Consider the following 22,613-nt stretch of genomic DNA (forward strand, 5'->3'; position numbering starts at 1 on the left):
TGTCCTGTCACCTTCAGTGATGTTGTGATGATGCTCCTTTTACAAGGTTATGCTGTTTTTGGCTTTTCTTTTTTCCAGAGGTCATAAAAACAGCTATTCCGAAAAGTCTAGCTTTTAAGGGCTTTAGGGCCAGTTTGATTATAGCTAACAGATACTGCCTCAGAAAAAAGGCTTTTGAGCTTAAAAAAAATTCACTTACAGTGAAAGGGGAGTGGCCAGTTCTACCAGCTCAGCTTTTTTCTGGTTTGGGTTGATTATTGCAGTCTGGTTGTTCAACTAAAGCGGTCAATCAGTTTTGAGGCTGCTGTTCAAAGAAACAGCAACATGGAAGAAGATGTTCCATGCTGAATCTCTCCACCATCTCTCTCTCTCTCTTTCCTGTAAGACCCTATGTCTAACTTTACCTTTGTGCTTTATGGGGATTATTGCAAGCATTGGAACCAGCATCATTATGTTGGGATATTCTGTTCTTTTTTGCTTATGCTTCATTCGGTAACCTTGGAAAAACTGAAGAGTTTTAACCAGCTGCACCACTCTTGGAATATCCACTGAACACCTGCTTAAAATAACTACCAAAGTTGTTACTTGAAATGTTTTGAAGGAGTCTCGCCTGGTCCATGAGAGACTGGCGGCTCTTTGCGGGATTTATTCTATAGTTCCAAATTGAGATTGAGGCAGTGAGTGGTGGATGTTCATGTTTTTTGTTCTGAGCGTTGAATTTAGTTAGTTTAAACAGTGCTTGGGATAGCAACGGCTATTTTAGTTATCAAGAATTTTCTGGGGTGGAAGAAGTGACCATGGGGGTTTTTACAAAAAGTGCTTAAGACCAAGCTGCAGGAATCAGCACACAAACTGAGTTTGGAGCTGTCTCCTGCTATTAGGTAAGCTGAGATAATTACAGCAATAGCTCAGCATTTAATTTTAACAGAAGCTTTGGACATGGCTAGAATTCAATTGAAAATGAAATAGCTTAAGTTAGAGGCTAAACACACAGAAAAGGCAACAGAAATGAAACAGTTTGAATTATGACAATAAACAGAGGAAAGGGAGAGGGCAGACACAGAAAGAAAGAAAGAAAGAAGAGAGAGAAAGAAAGAGAAAGGAAAGGAAGAAAGAGAGGGAGTGTGAACTTCAGAAATTGGCCCTTAGACAGGGAAGTCAGCTTCAAAGGATGGAAATGAAGGCTGAAGGTAAGCTACGTGAGGAAAAGAGTGAGGTTGAGTAAACCCATTGTAGCCAAAGGCCCGGTGAGAAACTTTTTAAATACATTCAAACATTGCCTAAATTTGATGAGGCTGTGGAAACCTTTTTCATCTTCCTTGAAAAGGTGGTTAAAGGAATGAGGTGGTCAGTGGCCATGTGGGCTTTGTTGATCAAAACAGAACTTGCAGAGAGTGCTAGTGAGGTATTCACATCACTATCAGAGGAAGTATCTGGGGAGGATGAAGAGATGAAGAAAGCCATCTTAAGTGCACATGAACTTGTTCCTGAAGTCTACAGACAATGTTTCTGGGATTTAAGAAGGGACCCTGGTCAAACCTACATTGAGCTTGATAGGATCAAACACAGCTGAAAAATGTGTTACTGGAAAAGCGCAGCAGGTCAGGCAGCATCCAAGGAGCAGGAGAATCGACATTTCGGGCATAAGCCCTTCTTCAGAAAGCCCTTTTGAAGAAGGGCTTATGCCCGAAATGTCGATTCTCCAGCTCTGATCTCCAGCATCGGCAGTCCTCACTTTCCCCCAAGATCAAACGCAGTTATTTTGATAGATGGATAGATGGAGCATTCAAAATAGAAAAAACTTATGATAATCTTAGAGAGATGAGTTCAAAAATTCACTTCCTGAGGTAGTGAGAACTCATGTGAAAGGGCAGAGAGTTAAAACAGCAAGGTGACCAGCTGAAATGGCCAATGATCATGAGTTAATCCATAAATCAATGTTTGGCTGCAAAATCAATTTTATTTCTTGATGGATAGAAATTGAGGAAAAGGGAAATCCTCATATGGAAAGGGAAAGGTAGATCTCAATGAAGACCATAAGGATAACTTACTACAAGATAGAAACGAAACCCTTGAAGGGAAAAGAGAAGTTAAAATGCTCCATTGTTTTCACTGCAATATAATAGGCCTCGTGAAATCATAGTGTTGGTGGGTTAGGAAAAGCACTGGGAAGACAGATGCAGGTAAACATAGTGGAAACAGGAAACTGCATCAAAATGTACAAGCTGGTCAGAGGTTGGTTAAGGAGTAACCACATGCCTGCGAAGGTAAAGTTAACTTATGTATGTCAGGAGCAGTAAGTAAAAAGGTTACAATACTAAGAGAAATGAGGAGATATGTACCTCTGAAGGACTATTGCCAGAAAAGATGCAAGTAATGGGAACTCACAGTGAGACAAGAAGCGCTCAATTATGTAAAGTGAGGTTAGGGTGTCCAGTGATGAGAGGAAAATTTGTGGTAGGAGTACTGGACAAACTTTCAGCTCCTGGAATACAATTTGTCTTTGCTAATTGTATAGCCAATTCACAGGTAGGAGTGCTGTCGAATATAGTTGAAAAGCCAGTGGAAAGTTTGGCAACTGATCTATTGCAGGAATCTTCCTGACTATGTGATAATGAGATCACAAAGTCACCAGTTGAAACAGGAGAGATTAAAGAATGCAAGTAAGAAAGTTGAAGTGGAATTTGCAGAGACTCTGTTTGATCAGATGTTTGAGACAAACCAGGAACAGATAGATGAGAAAACAGATATCTTTAGCTTGGATAAACTAACTAGGTTAAAGTAAAAAAATGAAAATCTAAATTGATTGTATCAAAAGATATGCACAGAAAAATAATCCAAATGTATCTCTGAATGCTACTATCTTAAAAATGATGTCTGAATGTGGAAATGGAGACATCACATATTCAGGCAGATGAGAAATGGGCAGAAGTTCATCAAGTCATATTGTCAGTGGAATATAGAAAGGTGGTGTTGTGCGTGGCGCATGAACTACTAATTGGGAGACATTTTGGGGTGAGACACACTCAAGCTAAAATACAAAAACTTTTTTTTGCTTTGGACTGCACAAGGATGTAGTTGAATTTTGCTGCACATGTCAAACATGTCAGGTAACTGGAAAATCACAGGTAGTAATAAAACCTGCACATTTAAGACCAATTCCTGCATTTGAAGTACCTTTTACAAGACTCTTAATTGATTGCATAGGTCCCATGCCTAAAACAAGAAGTGGGAATCAGTGTTTGTTAACAATAATGGATGTATCTGCTAGATTTCCAGAGGCCGTTCCATTACGCTAAACAGATTTAGATTAGATTACTTACAGTATGGAAACTGGCCCTTTGGCTCAATAAGCCCACACCGACCCACAACCCACCCATACATTTACCCCATCACCTAACACTACAGGCAATATAGCATGGCCAATTCACCTGACCATCTTTGGACCGTGGGAGGAAACCCATGCAGACACAGGGCAAATGTGCAAACTTCACACAGTCAGTCGCCTGAGGTGGGAATTGAATGCGGGCCTCTGGTGCTGTGAGGGAGCAGTGCTAACCATTGTGCCACCATGCCATCCCAAAAGGTGGTATTCAGATTTCTCACTAGATATGGACTACCCACAGAGATACAATCAGATCAAGGAGGAAGCTTATTGAAGGAAGTTATGGATAGCTTAGGATCAAGACAATTCCATTCTACTGCGCACCGTCCAGAATCGCAGGGAGACTAGAAAAGTGGCATCAAACATTAAATACAATGTTGAGGGGTTGTAGTCAAGACTATTCAGATGATTGGGCTAAAGGAATTCTGTTTGTACTTTTTGCAATCAGAGATGTACCAAAAGGAATCGACCAAATTCAGTCCATTTGAGTAAGTTTTTGGACATGAAGTGATAGGACCACGAATATTGATGAAGGAGAAATTGGTAAGTCAGAATTCAGAGAATACATATTTGCACTGTGTGTCAAATTTTATGGAACTAATAAACAGAGCAAGGGAGTTGGCTAGACAGCATTTAAGTGTACCACAGCATACAATGAATGAAGAAGCAGACAAAAATCAAAAGCTCGCTATTGTGCTTTAGAGAGAAGGTGGTAGTGTTCGTTCCAATGATAGCTGAACCTTTGAAAGCAATGTTTACTGGACCTTATCAAATGGAAATAAAATTGAGTGAGGTGAACTATTTGATAAGGACTCCAAACAGAAAGACATATCACAGAGAGCGTCGTGTGAATATGCTCATAAGGTATTGTGACAGAGAAGAAAAGTGAAATGGCATTGTGTTGGTTACAACACAGAGTGAAGAACCAAGTTCAGAGGATTCAGAATTGGACATTCCTCAAATTAAATTGGACAAAAAGGAAGTTGTCAAAAATTGTGAGTAATTAATGAATTATATTCCAGAGAAAAATCAAAATGACCTGAAAGAGTTATTACTATCTCATGGGGAGATATGTGCAAATAAGCTCAGTAGTACTAACCTAATTATGCATGATTTTGATATAGAAGATGCTGTTCTGATTAAGCAACAATCTTCTATGATTAAGCCATAACCCTCTAAAGTTGGCATAGGTTCAAAAGGTGATTGAATGCATATGCTACAAGACAACATAATTGAAGTGAGTTACAGTGACTAGCAGTCACACATAGCAATGGTGCCAAAATTAGATGGTGCCCAACGGTTATGTGTGGACTGTCGCAAAGTCAGTGTCATTACAAACACTGGTGCAAATCCGATTCTGCATTTAGAAGGTTGTGTGCAAATGGTGGAGAAAGCAACATATATTTCTAAGTTGGAATTACTCAGAAGATACTGAGTCAGAAAAAGTGAATGCAATTTTCAGCTTTATGGACTGTATAAGTTTGGATTCATGCCACGTGCTATCAAAAATGTGCCAGGAAATTTTCAGAGACTAACCAATGAGGTCATAGCCAGATTATTCAACTGTTTCATATTCTGATTTTTTTTTGTCGCACGTGGAAGGAACATTTGTAACACTTATAAAATTTGCTTGATCAGCTTTGGAAGGCAGGTTTGGTGATAAAACTGGCAAAAAGTGAATTTGCCAAAGCCAATGTCACCTTGGTTGGCTATATTATTGGAATTGGACAAATGGCCCCATGGAATACTAAAACAAAGGTAATTCAGGAGTTTGCCAAACCAACAACAAAAAGAGCAGTACTGCGATTCTTGAGATTGAGTGGATTTTATTGAAAATCTGTACCAAATTTTAGCAGTGTGGCTGCTCTACTCACTGAATTGCAAAAGATAGGCCAAAGCACTTCAGTGGACAGTGGACTGTCAGAAGGCATTTGACAGCCTGACGACTGCGTTAACCATTGTGCCAGTGTTAGCCACACCTGATTATGCAAAGCCAATCAAGGTGGCTATCGATACAATTGATGTGAGTGTCAGTGCTATTCTCTTGCAAGAAGACAACGAGAAGATAGAAAGAGCTATTCGGTATATCTCCAAGAAACTGAACATTCACCAGTAGAAATATTTGACAGTTGACAAGGAGACTTTGAGCTTGGTGTTGGTGTTACATCATTTCAATGTTTATGTTACCAATAATGTTTCTGACGAAATCAGATACACCGATCATAACCCATTGTAGTATTGGGAGAAATTTAAGGACAAAAATCCTAATGGTTTAGATGAATCTTGTTGTTACAGCCATTCAGTTTGAAAATTGTGCATGTGACAGGACAAGAAACATGATTGCTGATGCATTGTGGAGACTCGAATGAGAACAAAGGCATTCAGTGGCAGGAGTAAAACAGGCTGACACAGAATATAGTACAGGTAGTGCATATTTGCTTGATTATAGTCAATGTAATGAACATGTGTGTTATAGTGCACTAATAAGTTAAGATTAAGGCGTTTTAAACTGAAGCCATCTTTGGATATTGACTTTTCATTTCTTTAGGGGGGAGGTGATGAATCTGCTCCTTTAACAAAATTACATTGTCATTGTCTGTTTTTGTGAGAAGTTGTAAAAGCAGCAATTCCAAAAGATCTGGGTTTGAAGGGTTATAGCTAACAGATACTATCTCAGGCAAAATGCTTCCAAGTTTTAAGAAAAATTGAACGATGAAAGGGAGTGGTTATATATTCTTTCTTTTTAAACTGAGAATTGTTTAAATGAATCTTCATTTCAGCTAATTATCATGGATATTCAATAAATACTTCACAACACAGGAGCGGACGGACATGATATTTGTGGTCGACAGTAGCAGTGTGCAACAGTGAAGCTGCACAGTTATATACCTTTGCACCGATGGAAGTACAAATTTAGTTTAGTTTAGATTAGATTACTTACAGTGTGGAAACAGGCCCTTCAGGCCAACAAGTCCACACCGACCCGCCGAAGCGCAACCCACCCATACCCCTACACATACCCCTTACCTAACACTACGGGCAATTTAGCATGGCCAATTCACCTGACCCGCACATCTTTGGACTGTTGGAGGAAACCTGAGCACCCGGAGGAAACCCACGCAGACACGGGGAGAACGTGCAAACTCCACACAGTCAGTCGCCTGAGGCGGGAATTGAACCCAGGTCCCTGGTGCTGTGAGGCAGCAGTGCTAACCACTGTGCCACCGTGCAACCCTAGTTCTAGAACAAATTCAAACATGTCCTGCCTCTTTCAAGCAACCCAGCCTTTTCTTTGGGCATATTCTTTGTTCAGTAACTTCCTAGAGTAATAGGTATTCAGGATGAGGAGGTGGTGTTTTTCTGTGTTAGTGCATAAACCCAGAATCCCCTCAGGAGCATTGTCATCGTTACCGCCCATCATGAGCGGGAGACTCCAGTGCATCAAAAATGCAGGTCAAGCTCATCGACATTCTGCAGGAGCTCATCCCGTCAGTGCACATGGACAAGTTTGCACTGTATATTGTAGAACTTGTCAACGCTCAGTGCGATCTGGAAGGAGCCAATCCAAGTCTTGGAGCCGATGGAGTTCGGGGGGCTTTTCATCCATCATCACCAGACCCTCCTGCACCTCCTTCCAGGCAGGCACCCGGTATATATTTATTTTAGTTTCTTTTCTTTTTAACAAGTGAATATTTATATTCCACCACCAGGAAGAAAGGAAACACCAGAGTGGCCACTGACAAGCAGCGCCCTTCTCAACAAAGGGCAATGCTGCATGATCAAAAAAAAGTGAAGGAGAGGGCAGGGATGAAATCAAAATGGAGTTGGAGAGAGAAATAAAACACGCAACTCCCCGTCGTGCCCACCTCTCCATGAGCAGCTCAAGGGTATTGGTTGACATTACGTGCTCATTCTCCAGGGACACCCAGACTCGAACGTAACTACCAAACAGGGACAGGCAATTGGCACTAATGACCTAGTTTACGCCCAGTTTGGCCAGGCCCAGGAGCAGACCCATGAGGAGATCATCTGACCTACACATCCCCCTTCCCCCAAAGAGCAGTAGCGTGGGGCTGAAGTTCAACCAAAAACAGAGGAGGTTTTTAAGGAAATCAAAAAGGGAGTGCAAATGCCCACACCCAATATACACATGGTCCACAGACTCCACAGCACCATAGAACAAGCAGTTGGGCTTGGAGTCTGTGAATCACCGCAATCTGTGGTTGCAAGGAACCGCCCCATGCAGCACCCTCCACCCCAGGTCCCAGAGAGAAAGGGGGAGGACTCCCACGTAGAAAACCCTCCACTGGGGATCTCTATCACCTGTGGCAAATGGGCAGGCAAAAGCGTGTCTGGGCAGTGGAGGACAGAAATGAGGTGGATTGTGTGAAGCAGCAGTCTGTACAGGGTTCGCTATTTTACATCACGAAAGGGGACAAAACTAAAACTCCAGAGATGGCTCATGTTTTGGGCACAGTTTCCCTCAGGAAATATGGGACACTGGGGCTAATGTGAAATTCCCTCCAGGCAGGGGTACACGCAGAGTGGATTCTATCTACACCTGAGCGTCCTCCAACTAGTGCACTATGTTGGGTCAGAGCACTGTCATTTTAAGGTGTCGAATGCCAGTGGAAGCAAACCAGACATCTACCGCTACCCTGCCTCAAGCCCTGGAGCTTTGGGTAGGTAAGACTGCAGTGCGAGAGAGGCAAGAGGTGCCACATGCTCACCCCCTGGGTGCCTTGGTGATGGCATCTCCCTCCTGGGGGCAATGTCTCTTCTCCAGGGAGACTGTGGCCTTCCTGAGCTATCACCCATCCCAGTCCTCTCTGGTAGTCATGGGGCCTGAGACTCCTTCCCCTAGATTCCCTTGAAAAATAATTGACTGAGGGAAGGTGGGGAAAGCATGATGTATCACTTCCTGTCCTGCCTCTGGGTTATCAGGTGATGGTGGGCAGGGCCAGGGCCCAGCTTCCTGTCCAGGACCCAGAGGTAGCTGCTGCAGTATGGGGGCAGAAGCAGCAGATTCCCCAAGGTCAGAGCTGGGGCTGGGCTCTGGCTCAGGCTCAGGGACCCCAAGGCCAGTTGTTAAAGGGTGAGGGCTTGGTACGGATGCTGCAGGGATCGCCACAATTAGGTGGGATTCAGATACCTTGAGGTTGCCACGGCAGGGTGGGGTTTGGGCACAGAACTGGGGGTGTGGATGTCAGGGTTCCCACACTGGGATGACGCAGGTGTGCCATGAGGACATTGTTGCGCCAGGGGTGGGGAATGGTGATGGTCTGATTTTGGAGGCCATGGGGTTTCCTCCATGGGGACGGGCTTAACGTGGTGTGCCTTCCCCCACACTGTCCAAACAGATGCTCACCACTCTCCCTGCCAGAGGCCAAGGCACTAGCAGCTCATGGCTTAGACCTCATTGATGGATCTTTGATGTTGTCTTGGGTTGTTGGGGAGGGTGAGAGGGAGTGGGTATGGCATGCCACCCATGACTGCTGGTGCAGATTGGGTAGCTGTCTGCGTGGGGCAGTTCTTATGTGCCCACCTCATGGCACAAGTGACACCGCATGCTGTCCACCATCCAGAAGACACAGTATGCTGCACCCTTGTGGAGGAAGGCAAAGGAGCCCTCGGTGACTTCTTCCTGGGCCAGGCAAATGACCACATGGCGTTGGAAGGAGTAGACATGTTTGAGAGCGGGATCCTTCAGGCTGAGCAGGAGCAGTTGTACACTTGACTGGGTCTCCCAAACTATGGAGATGGTGACGGGGGGAGAAGGAGCTCACTGGCAATAAAGGGCAGGACATTGGAAATCACGACCCTCTGGGCTGTGACCTCCAACAAGTCCATGGGGGGAAATGTCCTGTCCACAGTGAGTTCCTTCTGCATGGCCAGGTGGACCATGGTATGTTAATAGGATGTTGCCATGTTGGAACAGTTAATTAGTAATTGCTACTTTAACTATTATTCATGTAAATTTTCCAATCATTAAATTATTCTAAATTCTTTTTTGTTTTGTTTGTATTTTTCACATGATAATCAAATAATTTATGATTTGCTTCATGTCAAGTAGTTTGATCAGTCGCATGGCACTGGAACACTCTGACACACCAAATTTATCCAAGTGAATCTTTTCTGATCTGCCTCCAATGAAATAAATCTTTACTTAAGTAAGGGGACCAAAGATTTTCGTGGTACTTCGGATATGGTTTCCCCCACCCCTGCACCATATATAGTTTCTGTAAACTTCCCTATTTTCATCTCCAAACCCCTTGAAATAAGGACCAATGTTCCATTCACCTGCCTGATTTCCTGCTGCACCTATGTACTAGCTTTCTGCGTAGCATGTAGGAGAACCAGAGCACTCTTCCAAAATAAAGAATACCTCATTTCCCACATTATATTCCATTGACTCCAGTTTTGCTTGGCTCCTTGATGCCACGTTATGTCATGTGTGACTATGAAATCAAAAGCAGTCACTCCCTGTCATCACGTCAAGTATTCAGTTCTTATTCCATGTTTGATCCAAAGTTGGGATTATGTCAGGAGCTGAGTCAGATTTGAAGAAACCAAATGGAGCGGAGACTTATCTATTACTGAGCAAATGCTGTCTGATAACATTGTGTTGATGTCCCCTTCCAACATTTACTGATGATTGAAAGGTCTGTCCTTGACTGGTCCAGGTTTGCACAGCTTTATGTACACAGGAATTGGCTGGGTAATTTCTCATCTTGTCAAATAGATGTCAATGCTGTAAGTATACTGGAACAGCTTTACTGGGAGTATAGAACATTTGGACCACATTAACTCAGTTGTGTTGCTGGATTCTTGCTGGAGAACTTTGCAATATACAGTGGCAATACTTCTTTATCAACATTTTTCCGAGGAAGCTCTGGAGAAGGTCAAATGAACCAAACCCTCAACACTTCTCGCTGAAGATTCTCGTAAACGCTTCAACTATACCTTTTACACTAATGGATTGTCTTCTCCCAAGAATGAGGATGGGGATATTTGTGGATCCTCTGACTCCAAGGTTTAATTGTCCTCCACCATTAATGACTATTTATTGCAAGCCTGCTAAGCTTGCTAACATCTGTCTACCCGCTGGTACTTCAGTCTATTCCCTGATTCAAGATTATAATGGTCTATCTCAGGATGGCACAGTGGGCTCAGTGGTTAGCACTGCTGCCTCACAGTGCCAGGGACCCGGTTTTGATTCCCACCTCGGGCGACTGTCTGTGTGGAGTTTGCATGTTCTCCCCTTGTCTATGGTCTGGTTTCTTCCCACAATCCAAAGATGTGCAGGTCAGGTGAGTTGACCATTCGAAATTGCCCATAGTGGTAGGTGCATTGGTCACAGGGAAATGGGTTTGGGTGGGTTACTCTTTGGAGGGTTGGTGTAGACTTGTTGGGCCGAAGGGCCTGTTTCCATACTGTAGGGAATCTAATCTAATCTCCTCATTGTTGGTTGTTCTGCTTTTGGATGTGTGCAGTACATCTTCTAGACAAGGAATAATGCTGCAAATCTTTAGATTAGATTAGATTACTTACGGTGTGGAAACAGGCCCTTCGGCCCAACAAGTCCACACCGACCCACCGAAGCGCAACTCACCCATACCCCTACATTTACCCCTTACCTAACACTATGGGCAATTTAGCATGGCCAATTCACCTGACCCGCACATCTTTGGACTGTGGGAGGAAACCGGAGCACCCGGAGGAAACCCACACAGACACGGGGAGAACACAGTCAGTCTGACTGACTCCACACAGTCAGTCGCCTGAGTCGGGAATTGAACCCGGGTCTCAGGCACTGTGAGGCAGCAGTGCTAACCACTGTGCCACCGTGCCACCCAAATCTGTATCAGTGGAGGAGGGAATGTATGTTTTTGGTTTGATTTAAAGAGCTACAGAGTCACACATCACAGAAACACTCACATCCAACTTGTCCATGTTGTCCATGCTTCTTAAACAGAATATTCCCATTTCCTGGTGCTTGGTTGGTATCCCTCTGAATAATTCCTATTTGTGTACCTGTCTAAATGTCTTTCAAATGTTGTAATTGTACTCAGCTCTACCATTTCCAGTGATAGCTCGTTCCACTTACACATTATCTGTTTATGAAAAGGTTGTCCCTCAAGTACATTTAAATCTTTCCCGTCTCACCTTAAATGTAAACCTTCTAGTTTTTGGTTTAATGATGCCAAAGAAAGGACCTTGGCTATCAATGCCTCTCATAAAGTTATAAACATCTAGGAGGTCAGTCTTCAGCCTTCTATACTTCAGGGATAATTGTCCTACCCTATCCAGTCTCTCCCTATAACTAAAAACCTCCTTTCCTGGTAACATTCTTTCACATCTTTATTGTATCTTTACCAGTGTAATAATATCTTTCCTGTTAGCAGTATGACCATGCTGGTGCTCAGTACTCCAATGGTAGCCTCATCAATGTTTTGCACATCTGCAGCATGATGTCCCAATGCCTCTCCTCAATACACTGACCGATGAAGGCAAGCATGCTTAATGCCTTCTTCACCACCCTGTCTAATTGTGACACCACCTCCAAGGAATTATGTATCTGCATTGCGACAACTCTCTGTTTGACAACACTCCCAGGGCCCTATCATTAACGCTGGAAGCCCTGCCCTGGTTTGCCTCACCAAAATGCAACAGGTCTCATTTATCTAAATTAATCTCCATCTACCACTGCTCAGCCAGTTGGCCCTGCTGATCAAGATCTCGTTGTTCCCTCCAACCTCCACCCCCGGCACCTTCCCCTGCAACCGCAGGAAATGTAAAACTTGTGCCCACACCTCCACACTCACTTCCCCCCAAGGCCCCAAGGGATCCTTTCATATCCGCCACAAGTTCACCTGTACCTCCACACACATCATCTATTGCATCCGCTGCACCCAATGTGGCCTCCTCTATATTGGTGAGACAGGCCGCTTACTTGCGGAACGCTTCAGAGAACACCTCCGGGCCGCCCGAACCAACCAACCCAATCACCCCGTGGCTCAACACTTTAACTCTCCCTCCCACTCCACCGAGGACATGCAGGTTCTTGGACTCCTCCACCGGCAGAACACAACTACACGACGGCTGGAGGAGGAGCGCCTCATCTTCCGCCTGGGAACCCTCCAACCACAAGGTATGAATTCAGATTTCTCCAGTTTCCTCATTTCCCCTCCCCCCACCTTGTCTCAGTCGGTTCCCTCAACTCAGCACCGCCCTCCTAACCTGCAATCCTCTTCCTGACCTCTCCGCCCCCACCCCACTCCGGCCTATCACCCTCACCTTGACCTCCTTCCACCTATCCCACCTCCTTCGCCCCTCCCCCTAGTCCCTCCTCCCTACCTTTTATCTTAGCCTGCTTGGCTCTCTCTCTCTTATTCCTGATGAAGGGCTTATGCTCGAAACGTCGAATTCTCTATTCCTGAGATGCTGCCTGACCTGCTGTGCTTTGACCAGCAACACATTTGCAGCTGTGATCTCCAGCATCTGCAGACCTCATTTTTTACTCGAAGTTCTTTACTTTCTACCCTACCACCAATTTTGATGTAATTTGCAACATAATAACCATGCCACCTGCATTCACATCAAAATCGTCTATATAAATGATGAGCAATAGCTGACCCAGCACGGGTTCTTGCAATTCACCACTGGTCACAGGTCTCCAGCATGAATAACAATCCTCTAACTCACCCTCTGACTCCAACCTTCAAGCGAATGTTTTATTCAGTTGACAAGCTCACCCTGAACTCCATGTGATCTAACTTTGCTAACCAATGTACAATGTGAAACATTGTCAAAGACTTTACTAAAGTACATATGGACAACATTTACCACTCTGTCCTTGTCAATCCTTTTGGTTATTTCCTCAAAAAAATTCAATTAAGTATCTGAGACATGACTTTCCTCGCACAAATCCATGTCGATTAGTCCTAATCAGTCCTTGCCTCTCCAAATGCTTTTAAATCTTATGTTTCAGAATCAACTCCAGGATCTTACCCACCAACAATATCTGGCTCACAGGTCTAGAGTTCCCATGCTCTCCTAACAGGCTTTCGGAGTTAAATGAACAACATTAGTCACCCTCCAGTTCTTCCATCTTATAGATAGACAGGCTTTGGGAAGTCAGGCATTGAGTTGCTCACTGCAAGATTCCTACCCTTTGATCTCCTCTTGAAGCCAGTGTTATATCTATGGTTACCCTAGTATAGCTTCTAGTCAATGGTAACCCCCAGGAGGATGATAAACATATTGCTGGGGCTCAGTGATGATGATTCCAATGATTCAAGGAAGGATGGTGTAATTTGCCTCACATTTGTTTGGCGTGAATATTACTTGTCACTTGTCAGCTCAAGCCTGTGTTTCTTCCAGGCCTTGTTGCATATGAAGGTGGACTGCTTCAGTATATGGGAAATTGTATAATCAGTAAACATTCCCACGTCTGACCTTATGGTCATTGAAGCAGCTGAAGATGTTTGAGCCTCAGACAGTCTCTGTCCTGAGGAATGCCTGCAGGGATGTCTTGGAGTTCTTTTGTGTGAGTGATTGCTCCAACCAGCAGAAATATTCCATCAGATTCTGATCAACAATAATTTTACTTGGGTTCCTATTATCACATTCTGTCAAAAGCTGCCTTAATGTTAAGAGCAATTACTCTCACTTCCATTCTGGAGTTTCACTCTTTTGAGCTAAGCTTGGAATGATTTCAGGGGTCACGTGATCCTAATGGAACATGAACTGAACATCACTGAGCAGGTTATTGCTGCTTAATTACATTATTTCTGACACTGTCCTTCATATTCACATGGTAGACTGTGCACCAATGGGTCAGTGACTAACCACACGTAAAGTGTCCTGCTTTTTATAGACAGTTGTATTTGGGTAATTGACCAGTTTGTTGTTAGATGTCAGTGTTCTTGCTGTACTAGACTAGCTTGGTTAGGTAAGTGGCAATTTTTGGAGTTAGATGTTCTCAGGACCAATAGCAATTCCTGTTGCCAATGTCTCCAGCCATTTATTGATATCATGTTGAGTTGTCAGCAGATTGGCATCTGTGATGCTAAGGGCTGTTGACGGAGGTAGAAATGGATCATCACCTCTGCACTTCTGGCTGAAAACTGTTGCAATCGTCTCATCTTTATTTTTACACTGATGTGTTGGCTCCCCCATGACTGAGGATGTTGTTGTGAAGAGCAGCCTCCTGCTCCAATGGGTCACTTTTGTTGTCTATTGCGTTTTAAGACTAAATGCGGCAGAACTGTTCAAAGAGATCTGAACCATTGATTGTGTGATCACTTAGCACTGCTCATCGATTGTTATTGTACAGTTTGGCATGCACAACATCCTATTTTGTAGCTGAAGACCATGATAGATTTTCCAGGTTGCCATCTCATATCTAGGTCTGGCTGATGCTGTTCCCAGTGTTTCCTTCTCCACTGTTCATAGAACCAGGGTGGATCCTGGTTTTATGGTTACTGTAGAGTGTGGGAGTTGCCAGGCCATGAGGTTGCAGACTGAGTGAGTCAGGCAGAGTATGATCCTGTTACTACTGATGGTCTACTGCACCTCATAGGCGACTCGTCATTAGTTGCTGAATCTGTTTGAATTCAGTCCCATTATGTACAGGGGATGTGTATGTGTCACACAACTTTACATGGTGGAGGCTCTATAAAATGCAAAGATGCCCTTCCTCCCCACAAGGACTATGCAGTGGCCACTCTTACCAATATATTAAATGGAGAGGGACATCTGCAAAAGGCAGGTAGCTCAAGTATATGTTTCTCTTTCATAGTTCATTCATAACCTGCTGCAGGCTTGTCCCTCTGTCCCCTGGCAGCCCCACCCTCTGCTGTCTCTAGCTGCACAACTGGCAAGTGGTGCTGTGGAGCTTTTCTTGGTGTTAAGTATTGAAGCCACCCACCCAGAGTACAGTCTAGTGCCTTTTCACTCTCCATACTGTATTCAAATAGACAAGTATTCATTCGTGTGATATGATACATGTGAATTAACAGCAGGTTTTCTAGCCAATTTTATAAAGTGATTCAAAGAGACATCATAGGATCTGGTATCAATGCTGAGTACTATATTGACTATATGCCAAGAAGCTGACGCATCTGCCTGGCTCTAGCTTATCCGTGGGACAGGAGCTACCAGAGAACATGATGGTGTTGTCTGGGACATTGCCTGTATCATAGTATTTGATCAGCATGGCTATGTCCAAGTGTTAGTATTAGATTTAAAGTAGTGACAGAAAAAGGAAAGACCAGATCTAAAAGTTGAAGTTCTAAATTGGACAAAGGCCAATTTTGATGGTATTAGGCAAGAACCTTCAACAGCTGTTTGGGGGCAGATGTTCGCAGGTAAGGGGATGGCTGGAAAATGGGAAGCCTTCAGAAATGAGATGACAAGAATCCAAAGTATATTTCTGTTAGGGTGAAAGAAAAGGCTGGTAGATATAGGGAATGCTGGATGACTAAAGAAATTGAAGGTTTGGTTAAGAAAAAGAAAGAAGCATATTAGATTAGATTACTTACAGTGTGGAAACAGGCCCTTCAGCCCAACAAGTCCACACCGACCCGCAACCCACCCATACCCTACATTTACCCCTTACCTAACACTACGGGCAATCTAGCATGGCCAATTCACCTGACCTGTACATCTTTGGACTGTGGGAGGAAACCGGAGCACCCGGAGGAAACCCACGCAGACAACGTGCAAACTCCACACAGTCAGTCGCCTGAGTTGGGAATTGAACCTGGGTCTCAGGCGCTGTGAAGCAGCAGTGCTAACCACTGTGCCACTGTGCCGCTCACAAGATGCAAGATGTAGACAGGATAGATTGAGTGAATCCTTAGAAGAGTGCAAAGGCAGTCGGAGTATACTTAAGAAGGAAATCAGGAGGGCAAAAAGGGGACATGCGAGAACTTTTGCAAATAGAATTAAGGAGAATCCAAAGGGTTATAACAATACATTAAGGACAAAAGGGTAATTAGGGAGAGAATAGGGCCCCTCAAAGATCAGCAAGGTGGCCTTTGTGTTGGAGCTGCAGAGATTGGGGAGATAATAAATGAGTATTTTTCATCAGTATGTCGGGAGATAGATAGTGACATCTTGAAAAATGTCCATATTACAGAGGAGGAAGTGTTGGATCTCTTGAAATACATAAAGATGGATAAATCCCCAGGACCTGATCAGGTGTACTCTAGAACTCTATGGGAAGCTAGGGAAGTGTTTGTTGGGCCTCTTGCTGAGATGTTTGTATCATCGGTAGTCACAGGTGAGGTGCTGAAAGACTGGAGGTTGGCTAATGTGGTGCCACTGTTTAAGAAGGGTGGTGTTGGGATGGCCCCGCAGGGTCTCGTCTCCACGTGTTCTTTGGAAGGAGAGATCACACCGGCTTCTAAAGTTTGGAGCAAAACACCGTTTATTACAGAATCAAGACTGGCAAACTATACAACGAATTCTACAGCATGCAATTCGTTGGAGAAGGCGTTCTGTGTTCCTCTTCGGACCTGGTGCAGTTATACTTCGCGCTTCCTCGAGTTCACGGTCAGGTTCCCCTCGTTCGGTTCTCTCATTGGTCTGTTCACCTGTCTGTGAAGGGATTAGTGTCTCTATTGGCTGCACCGAGATATCCGTCCAGCTCCTGCAGTGCTGGACAATGGGCAGGCATCCTGGGCTCGGCAGTTTCCGATCTTACAATTCAAGAGTCTATTGTTTGGAAGAGTTTCCTCATTGCTATGCGTCTGGCTGTCTAGGCGTTTACAATAGTTTTCCATAGTTGAATAAACAGGTATTATCATTTAACATAAGTTCCGATGGAGTTTGACGTCAGCAAAGACATTAACAAGTACTTTATCGATTAAGTGTTTTATCGGTGCAATTTACACTATCCGATAGTTACCGGTTTCCTTTATTAGCAATGAGTTTGTAACAGGATGATCTGAAACTGACGGGCATGTTCTAATCACCGAGGAATGTGGCCTCAGGCAGGCAGTCCTGCAGTTGCTGGGTTTATTCCACATGGCTGTGGTTTAGCTGTTACTTGGCAATGTCTGTTCTAGTAATGGTGCTCCCCTCCCTAGCCCCAGTGTAGGTTACCCGATAGCAGATTATCCCCAACAGTGGTAAGGACAAGCCTTAAGGACAAGAACAATTAACCAGTGAGCCTGATGTCTACAAAACACAACCTCATAATTTTCTGCATTATTAGGTATTTGCCAGTATTACACCCCAACCGAAACAGCTTGAATGAAATGCTTTCATGGCCAACAGCCTTTGCGTTTTTCCAATCACTCCAGCCATTGGTTTATCTCACACAAATTGAATTGAATTAGCTGAGGGCTGCCATCTGTGATGTTGAGGCTCTTTGGCAAAGGCTGAAATAGATTCCGTTAACACTTCTGTCGGAACATTGTTGTGCATATTTCTGCCTTACTTTTCTATTCTTAAGATAGGTTCTTCCATCATTGAGGAAGACAATATTTGTGCAGCCTCCTCCTCTAGTTAAGTTGTTTCATTGTCCACTACCATTCGCTCTGACTGGATGTGATAGGATTGCAAATATTAGGTCTGATGGTGAGTAAGTGGTCCTGTTTGTTAACTTCATCTCATGTTACTGCTCTTGGCATGCCCTCCTGTATTCTTCATTGCACAAAGATTTGTCCCCGAGCTTGATGGTCATGGTTAAATGGAAGATATGCTGGACAGTGATGGAGTAAACTTCTGCTGTTGATGCCCACAACATTTCACACAGCCCACTGTTGAATTGCTGGAACTGTTGAAAATCAGCCCCGTTTAGCACAGTGATAGTGTCATACATACAATTGAAAATATATTCTCAATGTAAAATTGGGATGCTGTGTCGAGAAAGACTATTTGCGGCAGCAACTGTTACAAATATGGTCATGGATTAATGTACCTGCAGCCGGCAAATTGGTGAGAATGAGGTCAAATGAATGTTTCTTCCTCTTAATCATACTCTCCCAACTCGGTTTGACCCAGTCTAGCAGCTATGTTCTTTAAGACCCAACTATCTCAATCAGCAATGCTGCTGCCAAGCCACTTTAGGTGGTGGTTTTGAAATGGCCCACCCAATATACGTTCTCCCACTTTGCCTCCCTCTTATTGCTTCCTCCAAATACTGTTTAATCTGGAGGAACACTGATCCATCAGCTGAGGGAGAAAATTCAGCAGGAGGTTTCCATGTCAAAGTTTGATTCGACATCATCAGGCTTCGTTATATCAAATTGTTGCTTGAGCAGTCTGCAGGATGATTCTCATGATTTTGGCACTGGCCTCAGACATTAAGAAGGATGACTTTTCAGGGTCTACAGCGCTTTTTAATTTTGTCACTGTCAACCAAGGATATGAACGCACTGCTACTTTGCTGTATGACATTGACCCTATGACTCTTGGGAATGGATCCTCCGGGGTCTCTCTCCATTAGTTACTACCAGTGCCTTGTCTATTCCACAAATGTATACAATTTGTTCTACATCAAATAACGGTGCAATTCTGTTTGTAATCTGCATAACTGACCCTCTGTAACACTCCCTGTCATCCCCTCTAGCCACTACTTCCAACTCTATCTCCCTAACCTAACTTATCTCCATATTCTTCATCAACTACTACAAGCCCTAACTATCACTGTCAATTCTTTCAAACCCTTCACTGTCTGTAACCTCCTCCAGCCACTTAACCCTCTCTGTCTGCTAACCTCCTCCAGCTCCCAATACCCTTACTATCTCTCTAACCCCTAGCTGCTGCACCTCTTCCCAAACCATGAATGAATAAAAAATTCACATTCAGGTAAGCTCCTCTAGCCTTGCTATTTCTATAATGTCTCCATCCCTGCAATCCTATTTCAGTAACATCTTCCAGTCTACAAAGACTCTAAAGTCTCCTCTAGCCATTCAACCCTTCCTATTTCATAGAATGCCTACAGTGTGGAAACAGGTCCTTCGGCCCAACAAGCTCACCCTGACCCTCTGAGCTGTATCCTATCACAAACGCAATCCCCTACACTATTCCTCTACATTTACCCCTGACTAATGCACCTAACTTCCACATCCCTGAACACTATGGGCAATTTAGCATGGCCAATTCACCTAACCTGCACATCTTTGCACTGTGGAAGGAAAGCAGAGCACCTGGAGGCAACAGTGAGAATGTGCAGACTCCACACAGACCTAGGCTGGATTTGAATCCAGGTCCCCGACGCTGTGAGGCAGCAGTGCTAACCACTGAGCCACCGTGCCATCCATCACTGAGCTGCTGAGCTGCTGTGCTGCCTGTATTTCTGTAAACCTCCGCAGCATGTAGACTCCTCTACCTCCCCTGGCCTTAATATACCGCCATATCTCTTTAATCTTCTCCAGCATATAGCCCCATTCTCTGTTCCATAATATTCTTCTATTTTTGTACACTCTTCCAGCATCAATAACCCTCCTAACTCTGTAAGCTGCTCCAGCATGTACACGCATCCTGTGTCTCTGTAACCTCGCACCAGTCTTAAAACTCTGAAACTTCTTCCAGCCTTCATTCTGCCCTACAATTGTAATCTCCTCAAGCACACAAATCCCTACTGATTTCTTTAATCTCCTCTAGCTCTTAGATCCCTCATCTCTGTAACTGCCAGCAAGTATATCAATGCTCTCTGTATCTGTGACTAACTCCAGCCCCTACACCCAGCCTCATCTCTGTAAGCTCCATCAGTTATTCCAGCCCTCCTTAACTCTATAACTTCCTCCATTCCCTACACTCATCCCTTTCTTTGCAACATCCTCTAGCACTTACACTATACGCCATCTGTGGACCCTCTTTCAGCACCTACATCTCCCCAATCTATGTAATCTCTTCAAAGCTCTGACACTTCTCCCTACTCTATAACCATCAACAGCATTTACACCCCTCCCTTTTTCCTTAACCTCCTCCATCCCCTTGAGTCCTCCCACCTCTCTAACCTCTTCCTGCCCCTGCACCACTGCTTATCGGAACATTTTTTTTCACAGTGCATTTTCTGCACCATTTTATTTTTCTGTTTTAATGTTCTTCTTCAAATTTCGTATTTCTTAAAATACAAAAACATAATACACATAAACTGCAATCCTATATCAAGACTACCGCAGATAAATTAAATAAAAGGGCCAGCCATTTCCCTTCTGTTCTAAGGATGTATTGAAATTTCTGAAAGCTCAAACCTCGAGTCTCGGCTATAACATTGTTTCCATTGAGTGACAGGGTTAATCAGAAATGCTCACCTTCAAATAAGTACTTCTTTCTGTCTGTGAGTGTTCCTAAAAGAAAACTGAAATTTAATCAGAATAAAAGACCTCACAGTGTTACTGGAAATGGGACAGAATGTCTGAATGATTTGATGCATATTGAGAGCATTCTTTTAAATCCATAGTCCATAACTCTCAACAGCCATAGATGTTGAATCTCTTACTCCTTCAAAAGTGTTTGAAAAGTGCCCATTTAATTATGTCTTTTGTTGCATTTCTCACCAGACCTTATCATTTTTAATCCAGGGCTATTTATTTCCATGTAAGCTGGGTTGTGGCAAGACTTCTGAATGCAAACTATTGTTTAATTGTAAAGTGTACAGCAATAAATGGTGATGTCCATCTTTTGAGACTTTTCATAAAATAGTTTGTGGCATACTTCGATCTGATTTTAAGTATATAATTCTTGTTCCTTGACAAATACTGTTGAACCATAATATGCAAAGAGAAAACAGAAAATGATTGAAACACTGAGGAAGTCAATCGGCACCTGAAAGAAGGCTATATGTTCTGGCAATAGCTTTGTAATTCAGTTTATTATAGAGTCAAGTAGCGTTAAAACAAATCCCAGAAACTTATTTCTGTTTCTTGTCTATTACGTATGTATTGAAATTTCTCAAAGTTCAAAACTCAGGTCTTGGCTATAAAATTGTGTCCAGTGAGTGACAGGGTGGTTCAGACTGGTTCATTAAATTTTCTGTCATTGCTTCTAATCTATGAGGCTTGGTTTACCCTTCCCCACAACAAAACAAAGTGCTGCAGATGCTGGAGAACTGAAACAAAAACAACATGCTGGAAAAACTCAACCGGTCTGGCAGCATCTCACTCAGAGAAGTAGATTTTATGTCTTGAGTCCAGTGACCCTTCATCAGAACTTTGCCAATTCTTCCCTCGTCAGATATGGTTGGTTCATACTGAATGAGCAGCTTCAAACCCCATTTGCTTTCTCAATATCGTCAATGTAAAATGGGTTGATGATTGTGGGTTGCAGTTTCACATAAAAGATGAAGAACAATTTAGTCCTTATGACATGTCCTTGTCCTTCCTACTCACCCCATTATTATGACCACCTCCTAAGTCATTATAGTTCCAAATATTATGGTCGAAACTGTTATGTTTCCAGGTGAAGAGGAATGAACTGACTCCACTTGATGCTCAAACCCCCACGGGTGTTTGCACTAATGTTATTTTAAAAGAAAATCACTGCCCTTGTGGTACTTGAGTGCCAGATCCAAATGTTCCCATATTTTAAAAAGAACCAATTTAACCAAGCCTTCTTTCACTAACAAAATGAATAAATGTATTAATTGCTGGATGTTATAAGAAATAGCAATGCAATAAACCTACACAGATGATAGAAAAAGTTATGAGTCCACAAAGATGCAAGTTGAAAAAGTAGATAAATAGATCAATCTCTGACTGTGACAGCATCATTTTTGAAAGTCTTGGTTTAGTGGACTGATTGATGTTCCTTTGTCCTGATCTTGTTCTTAACTGGTTTGCCTAATTTGGATTGATAAAAAGCCCTCCTTTATTTGCAACACAGCGATCTGTGCAAGATAGTTCTTTGGTTGTGAACTTCTCAGACGACCAAAGCTCAAGCCTTGGATGATATATATTCATCCCAGTGGTCCACTCCAGTAGAGTTGAAACAGGCTTTAGGAATTCTTAAAAGAGAAAAAGTACAAAGTATGTCTGCAGGTCATGATCAAAAAAGGATTGTTTGCTGTTCAGCAAGGGATCATTAGCTCATCATTATCTTTGTAGTAACAAGAGATCAAAGTCCAGTCTGAGGTTTGTGTTACGTCAATTCCACACAGACTTCTGTTTACTCACCTACAGTTTCTCTACAGCAGAACTCCTACCAACCCTTAATTCAAAACAAAAATATTTTTCAGAAGTATTCTGGAGTTCTGATTCATCAGCATTAC

The sequence above is a fragment of the Hemiscyllium ocellatum genome, chromosome 21, assembly GCF_020745735.1.
Source record: "Hemiscyllium ocellatum isolate sHemOce1 chromosome 21, sHemOce1.pat.X.cur, whole genome shotgun sequence".
Taxonomy (NCBI): domain Eukaryota; kingdom Metazoa; phylum Chordata; class Chondrichthyes; order Orectolobiformes; family Hemiscylliidae; genus Hemiscyllium; species Hemiscyllium ocellatum.